Source organism: Glycine max, chromosome 18 (assembly GCF_000004515.6).
Source record: "Glycine max cultivar Williams 82 chromosome 18, Glycine_max_v4.0, whole genome shotgun sequence".
NCBI lineage: Eukaryota > Viridiplantae > Streptophyta > Magnoliopsida > Fabales > Fabaceae > Glycine > Glycine max.
Genome location: NC_038254.2, coordinates 23,152,367 through 23,159,430, shown reverse-complemented (window position 1 = coordinate 23,159,430; position 7,064 = coordinate 23,152,367). Strand labels below are relative to the sequence as shown.

The window sequence follows — 7,064 nt, the reverse complement described above, 5'->3', positions numbered from 1 at the left end:
CGCTTCGTGTTCGATTAATTGCCTCTGAGCCTAACTTGTGTTCATGCTTAATGGACGAAGGGCTAACTGGTGTATGTGGTGCCTAATCACGTATTGAAAACCCTAAGTTGATTTTCGCTTAGTAAATTGAAATAGGGTTGGATTAAGTGGTTGACTGTTGAGGACGAATTCTCCATAACCCAGGATAAGAGAATGGCTTCTGAATCAGAGGAAACAACCCGTTTTTAATATTAGTAGTTTCGTATTCCAGTTTACTTGTTCTGCTCTTTAATTACCAAACAACCAAACCCCCCCCCCATCGTTACTGTCACTGCAAGTATATTATGAACATTTGGTTTGTCACTGCTCGTTGGGAAACGACCTAGGATCACTTCCTAGTTACTGCATTTTCATGTTTATTTGATTCGGGTACGGCCTCGATCAAATTTGGCGCCGTTGCCGGGGAGCAGTGTCCAAAGGTTCATAATAGCTAGCTAGTGTTGTGTGTTTAATCCTTTCGTGTTTAAATTGTTAGTATTGTGTTAGTATGTGTGTTAGTGTTGTTTAGTGTCCTGGTATTTTGTTTAATGTGTGTTCTGTTTCAGTTTTTCCATTAAGCGTTTCCCCTGTTTCAGTCTTGGGTGTTTCGCTGTGAAGATTGTGCTTGCGGCAAAAACAGAGTAGTAGTAGAAATCAATTAGAGACGGATTTTAGCGACCACCCATGCTGAATTATTTGAGATTTTTTTGTTTTGGTAGCTAGGGTTGTTATTTTTGGCTGAATTTTTTTGTGGTAACTTCTTTTAATCCATATTGTGTGGGAAAAATAGCTAGAGCCTTTAGTTTGGTCAGATTTGAAAGTTCCAAAAAAGTAGCAAATTTTGTGTTTGTCAAAACTTCAAACGGCCATAACTTTTGCTCCGGTTATCAGAATCGCAATTATTATATATGCATTTGGGGTAGAAAAAAATTTCCTACGCCATGGCAGCGTGCCATATGCCGGCTGAGGTCTCCATCGTCCAAAAAAAGCGATTCTGTCAAAAGTTTTTTATTTTTCAAGTTTTATTCACTTATTTTTCTTAACCTACCATTTTTAGCTTTCATAGTTAGACTTTGAATTTTTGTCTGAAATTTTTTGTACTATCTTCTCATCATTTTATAGGGTTGCTCACAAAATTTCAAGTCATTTGCATATCATTTGAGGGTAGCTGTAGTTCAAACCTACACCTTTATTTACATGACAAGGCAACTAGTTGTGTGCATGCTGAATGTAGTGTATGACTAGAGGCAATCCATCTGACTTACAACCCTTTGATCCTGAGATAGATAGGACATTTCATAGATTAGTTAGGCATCATTTTATACCTTTTGATCATTCTGAGCATTCCATAACTGGTGAATCTGTGCATTCTGTTATTGGTGATTTTGAACATCCTGATCTTGAGCATTATAATTTTGAGCATTCTGATTCTGAGCATTCTGATTTTTCACATTCTGAGAACATGGCACAACCTCCACCTCGTGAGAGGACTCTAAGGGAAATGGCTGCACCTGATTTCACCTACGAAAGCTTGTGCATCCAATACCCTAATGAGGATGTCCCATATGTTCTTAAAACTGGACTGATTCATTTGCTTCCAAAGTTTCATGGCCTTGCAGGTGAAGACCCGCACAAACATTTGAAAGAATTTCACATTGTCTGCTCCACCATGAAACCCCCAGATGTCCAAGAGGATCACATATTTCTGAAGGCTTTTCCTCATTCATTAGAGGGAGTGGCAAAGGACTGGCTGTATTACCTTGCTCCAAGGTCCATCACGAGCTGGGATGACCTTAAGAGAGTATTCTTAGAAAAAAATTTCCCTGCTTCCAGGACCACAACCATCAGGAAGGATATCTCAGGTATTAGACAACTCAGTGGAGAGAGCCTGTATGAGTACTGGGAGAGATTTAAGAAACTATGTGCCAATTGCCCCCACCATCAGATTTCAGAACAGCTTCTTCTCCAATATTTTTATGAAGGACTCAGTAATATGGAGAGAAGTATGATAGATGCTGTCAGTGGTGGAGCCCTTGGAGACATGACTCCTGCTGAAGCCAGAAATTTAATTGAGAAGATGGTCTCCAACTCCCAGCAATTTAGCGCCAGAAATGATGCCATAGTCATTAGAGGAGTGCATGAGGTAGCTACAAACCCATCTGCATCATCTGAAACTAAGAAGCTTGAAGGCAAACTGGATGCATTGGTTAACTTGGTAACCCAGCTGGCCTTGAATCAGAAATCTGTACCTGTCGCAAGGGTTTGTGGTTTGTGCTCCTCTGCTGACCACCATACAGACCTTTGCCCTTCCATGCAGCAACCTGGAGCAATTGAGCAGCCTGAAGCTTATGCTGCAAATATTTACAATAGACCTCCTCAACCTCAGCAGCAAAATCAACCACAGCAGAGCAATTATGACCTCTCCAGCAACAGATACAACCCTGGATGGAGGAATCACCCTAACCTCAGATGGTCCAGCCCTCAGCAACAACAACAGCAGCCTGCTTCTTCCTTCCAAAATGCTGCTGGCCCAAGCAGACCATACATTCCTCCACCAATCCAACAACAGCAACAACCCCAGAAACAGCCAACAGTTGAGGCCCCTCCACAACCTTCCCTCGAAGAACTTGTGAGGCAAATGACTATGCAGAACATGCAGTTTCAGCAAGAGACCAGAGCCTCCATTCAGAGCTTAACCAATCAGATGAGACAATTGGCTACCCAATTGAATCAACAACAGTCCCAGAATTCTGACAAGCTGCCTTCTCAAGCTGTCCAAAATCCCAAAAATGTCAGTGCCATTTCATTGAGGTCGGGAAAGCAGTGTCAAGGACCTCAACCCGTAGCACCTTCCTCATCTGCAAATGAACCTGCCAAACTTCACTCTACTCCAGAAAAAAGGTGATGACAAAAATTTACCTAACAATTTTTGTGCAGGTGAATCTTCTTCCACAGGTAATTCTGATTTGCAGAAGCAGCACATTCCCCCTCTTCCATTCCCTCCAAGAGCAGTTTCCAACAAAAAAATGGAAGAGGCAGAGAAAGAGATCTTGGAAACGTTTAGAAAAGTAGAGGCAAACATACCTCTGTTGGATGCAATAAAGCAAATTCCAAGATATGCCAAATTCTTGAAGGAGCTGTGCACTAATAAGCGGAAGCTTAAAGGAAGTGAACGAATTAGCATGGGCAGAAATGTCTCCGCATTGATTGGTAAATCTGTTCCTCAAATTCCTGAAAAATGCAAAGATCCAGGTACATTCAACATACCTTGTATTATAGGGAATAGTAAGTTTGACAATGCCATGCTAGATTTAGGAGCCTCTGTTAGTGTTATGCCTCTGTCGATTTTTAATTCTCTATCTCTAGGTCCCTTGCAGTCAACTGATGTGGTAATTCATTTAGCTAATTGAAGTGTTGCCTATCCTGTTGGTTTCATAGAAGATGTCTTAGTTAGAGTTGGTGAACTGATTTTCCCTGTTGATTTTTATATCTTGAATATGGAAGATGGATTTTCTCAAGGATCAGTTCCCATCATTCTAGGCAGACCCTTTATGAAAACTGCTAGAACTAAGATAGATGTTTATGCAGGCACACTGTCTATGGAATTTGGTGACATAACTGTTCATTTTAATATTCTGGATGCTATGAAATACCCATCTGAAGATCTTTCTGTATTTCGTGCTGAAATAATTGACCATGTTGTTGATGAATACATGACTGATCTTTATTCTAATCTGCATGCCTCTCACTCTTCATGCATTGAGTCTGAAATTGTACTTGATCATATGTCTGAATTGTACTTGATCAAATTCTTGACCATGTTTCAGGAAGTACACATACCTCTGACTTTCTTTATGAGGTAAAGGCTGAGAAACCATCTCCTTCTACCACTGTCCAGCCGACCACACCAGAATTGAAGCCTCTGCCATCAAATTTAAAATACGCTTACTTGGATGATAGCAAGAGTTTTCCAGTGATTATATCTGCCTCCCTTGCTGATGAGCAAGAGGAGAAGTTGTTGTCAGTTCTCAAGAAGCATAAGAAGGCTATAGGCTGGACCGTGGCGGACATTCCTGGTATTAGCCCATCAACATGTATGCATCGAATAAATTTAGAGGATGGAGCTAAACCAGTAAGACAACCACAGAGAAGACTCAACCCGGTGATTCTTGATGTAGTGAAGAAGGAGATAACCAAGCTTTTGCAAGCTGGAATCATTTATCCTATCTCCGATAGCCAAAGGGTGAGTCCCGTCCAGGTAGTCCCGAAGAAGACTGGCCTCACAGTGATCAGAAATGAGAAGGAGGAGCTGATTCCTACTCGGGTGCAGAACAGTTGGAGAGTCTGCATTGACTATAGGAGGCTGAACCAGGTTACCAAAAAGGACCATTTTCCCCTGCCATTCATTGACCAGATGCTTGAACGCCTGGCAGGTAAATCCCACTACTGTTTCCTTGATGGTTTTTCTGGTTATATGCAAATTACTATTGCTCCTGAGGATCAGGAAAAGACCACATTCACCTGCCCCTTCGACACTTTTGCTTATAGGAGGATGCCTTTCGGCCTGTGCAATGCCCCTGGTACCTTCCAGCGGTGCATGATTAGTATTTTCAGTGATTTTTTAGAAAATTGCATAGAGGTGTTTATGGATGATTTCACTGTATATGGATCCTCTTTTGATGGTTGTTTGAATAGTTTGGAAAAAGTTTTGAATAGATGCATTGAAACTAACCTTGTTCTAAATTTTGAAAAATGTCATTTTATGGTTGAGCAAGGTATAGTTTTAGGCCACATTATTTCCAATAAGGGTATTGAAGTAGATCCTGCAAAAATTTCTGTTATTTCACAATTGCCTTACCCCTCTTGTGTGCGAGAGGTGCGATCTTTTCTTGGTCATGCAGGATTCTACAGGCGCTTTATAAGGGATTTTAGCAAAGTAGCCCTTCCACTATCCAACTTGTTGCAAAAGGAGGTGGAGTTTGACTTTAATGACAGATGCAAAGAGGCTTTTGATTGCCTCAAAAGAGCGTTGACTACCACCCCCATCATCCAGGCACCCGATTGGACAGCCCCTTTTGAGCTTATGTGTGATGCATCAAATTATGCATTGGGGGCTGTCCTTGCTCAGAAAATTGATAAATTGCCCAGGGTGATATATTATGCTTCTAGGACTTTAGATGCTGCCCAAGCAAATTATACTACTACTAAGAAAGAGCTTCTAGCCATAGTTTTTGCTCTTGAAAAATTTCGATCTTATTTGCTTGGTACTCGCATTATTGTTTATACTGACCATGCAGCTCTAAAGTACTTGTTGAAGAAGGCTGATTCTAAGCCTAGGTTGATCCGATGGATGCTCTGGCTCCAAGAGTTTGACTTGGAGATCCGTGATAGGAGCGGAGCACAAAATCTAGTTGCTGATCATTTGAGTCGGATCAAATGTGTCTCTGATGCAGATTCACCTATTCGGGATGATTTCCCGGATGATCATTTGTATATATTGTATAGTATTTCTGACTCTCTTTCTACTCCCTGGTTTGCTAACATTGTCAATTATTTAGTTGCCTCTGTTTTTCCTCCCTTAGCATCTAAGGCCCAAAAAGATAAAATTAAAAGTGATGCTAAGCATTTTATTTGGGATGACCCCTACTTGTGGAAATTGTGCAGTGATCAGGTCATTAGACGGTGCATTCCAGATCATGAGACTGACTCAGTCCTGCAGTTCTGTCATTCTTTCGCACCAGGAGGTCATCTGGGTGTTCAAAGGACAGCTCGCAAAGTGCTTGATTGTGGTTTTTATTGGCCCACCATCTTTAAAGATGCGTGGAAGATCTGCAGCACTTGTGAGCAGTGTCAGAGAGCAGGAAATACACTTACATGGCGACAACAAATGCCTCAGCAACCTATGCTATTCTGTGAGGTGTTTGATGTCTGGGGTATAGATTTCATGGGTCCTTTTCCTGTCTCTTTTGGTTATGTTTACATTCTCCTTGCAGTTGACTATGTTTTAAAATGGGTGGAAGCCAAGCCCACTAGAACTAATGATGCTAAAGTTGTTGCAGATTTTGTCAGGTCTAATCTGTTTTGCAGGTTTGGAGTACCTAAAGCAATTGTTAGTGATCAAGGAACTCATTTTTGCAACAGAACAATGCATGCCCTGCTTAAAAAGTATGGGGTGGTACACAGGGTATCCACACCATACCACCCCCAGACCAATGGACAGGCAAAAATTTCTAACAGGGAGATCAAGAGAATTTTAGAGAAGATTGTGCAGCCAAGCAGGAAAGATTAGAGTACCAGGCTTGATGATGCTCTCTGGGCACATCGGACTGCCTACAAAGCACCCATAGGAATGTCTCCTTATCGGGTTGTCTTTGGAAAGGCATGTCATCTTCCAGTGGAAATTGAGCACAAAGCATACTGGGCAGTGAAGACTTGCAACTTTTCTATGGATCAAGCTGGTGAGGAAAGAAGTTGCAACTGAGTGAGTTAGATGAAATCCGCCTAGAAGCCTACGAGAATGCCAAGTTCTACAAAGAAAAGACCAAGAAGTTCCATGATAGCATGATAGTTAAAAGACTTCGTGGTTGGGCAAAAAGTGTTATTGTATAATTCTAGGCTTGGACTCATGAGTGGTAAGTTGAGGTCTAAGTGGATTGGTCCTTTTGTTGTTACTAATGTTTTTCCTTATGGTACAGTTGAGATCAAAAGCGACTCCACAAACAAGAGCTTCAAGGTCAACGGACATCGACTTAAGCCATTCCTCACGAACCCTTCTTTAGTGGACGTAGTGGTGGAAGAGACTTCCTTACTCCACCCTACTCTTCCTCCACCATGACTTAGGGAGTTTTTCTTTTCCTATCTCCTTCTTTGCTTTTATTACACTTGTCCGATTCTCTTTGATGATTTAATTGTTTTTAATCTTTTAATTGTGCTACATTGAGGACAATGTGTTGTTTAAGTATGGGGGGGGGGGGGGAGTGTTCTTTGGTTTTGCTAGTTTTGTTGGTTTTGTTAATTTGTTAGTTGTGTTAATTTGTTAATGTTGT

General features: G+C 41.3%; 1 non-coding gene across 1 annotated transcript; it reads right to left on the bottom strand.

Moving 5' to 3' along the window:
• Positions 1–1,858: 1,858 nt before the first annotated feature.
• Positions 1,859–1,965, bottom strand: LOC113000305 (small nucleolar RNA R71). The gene has a single exon (XR_003265595.1). It is a non-coding gene; the product is annotated as a small nucleolar RNA R71 (small nucleolar RNA).
• Between the last annotated feature and the right edge of the window lie 5,099 nt (positions 1,966–7,064).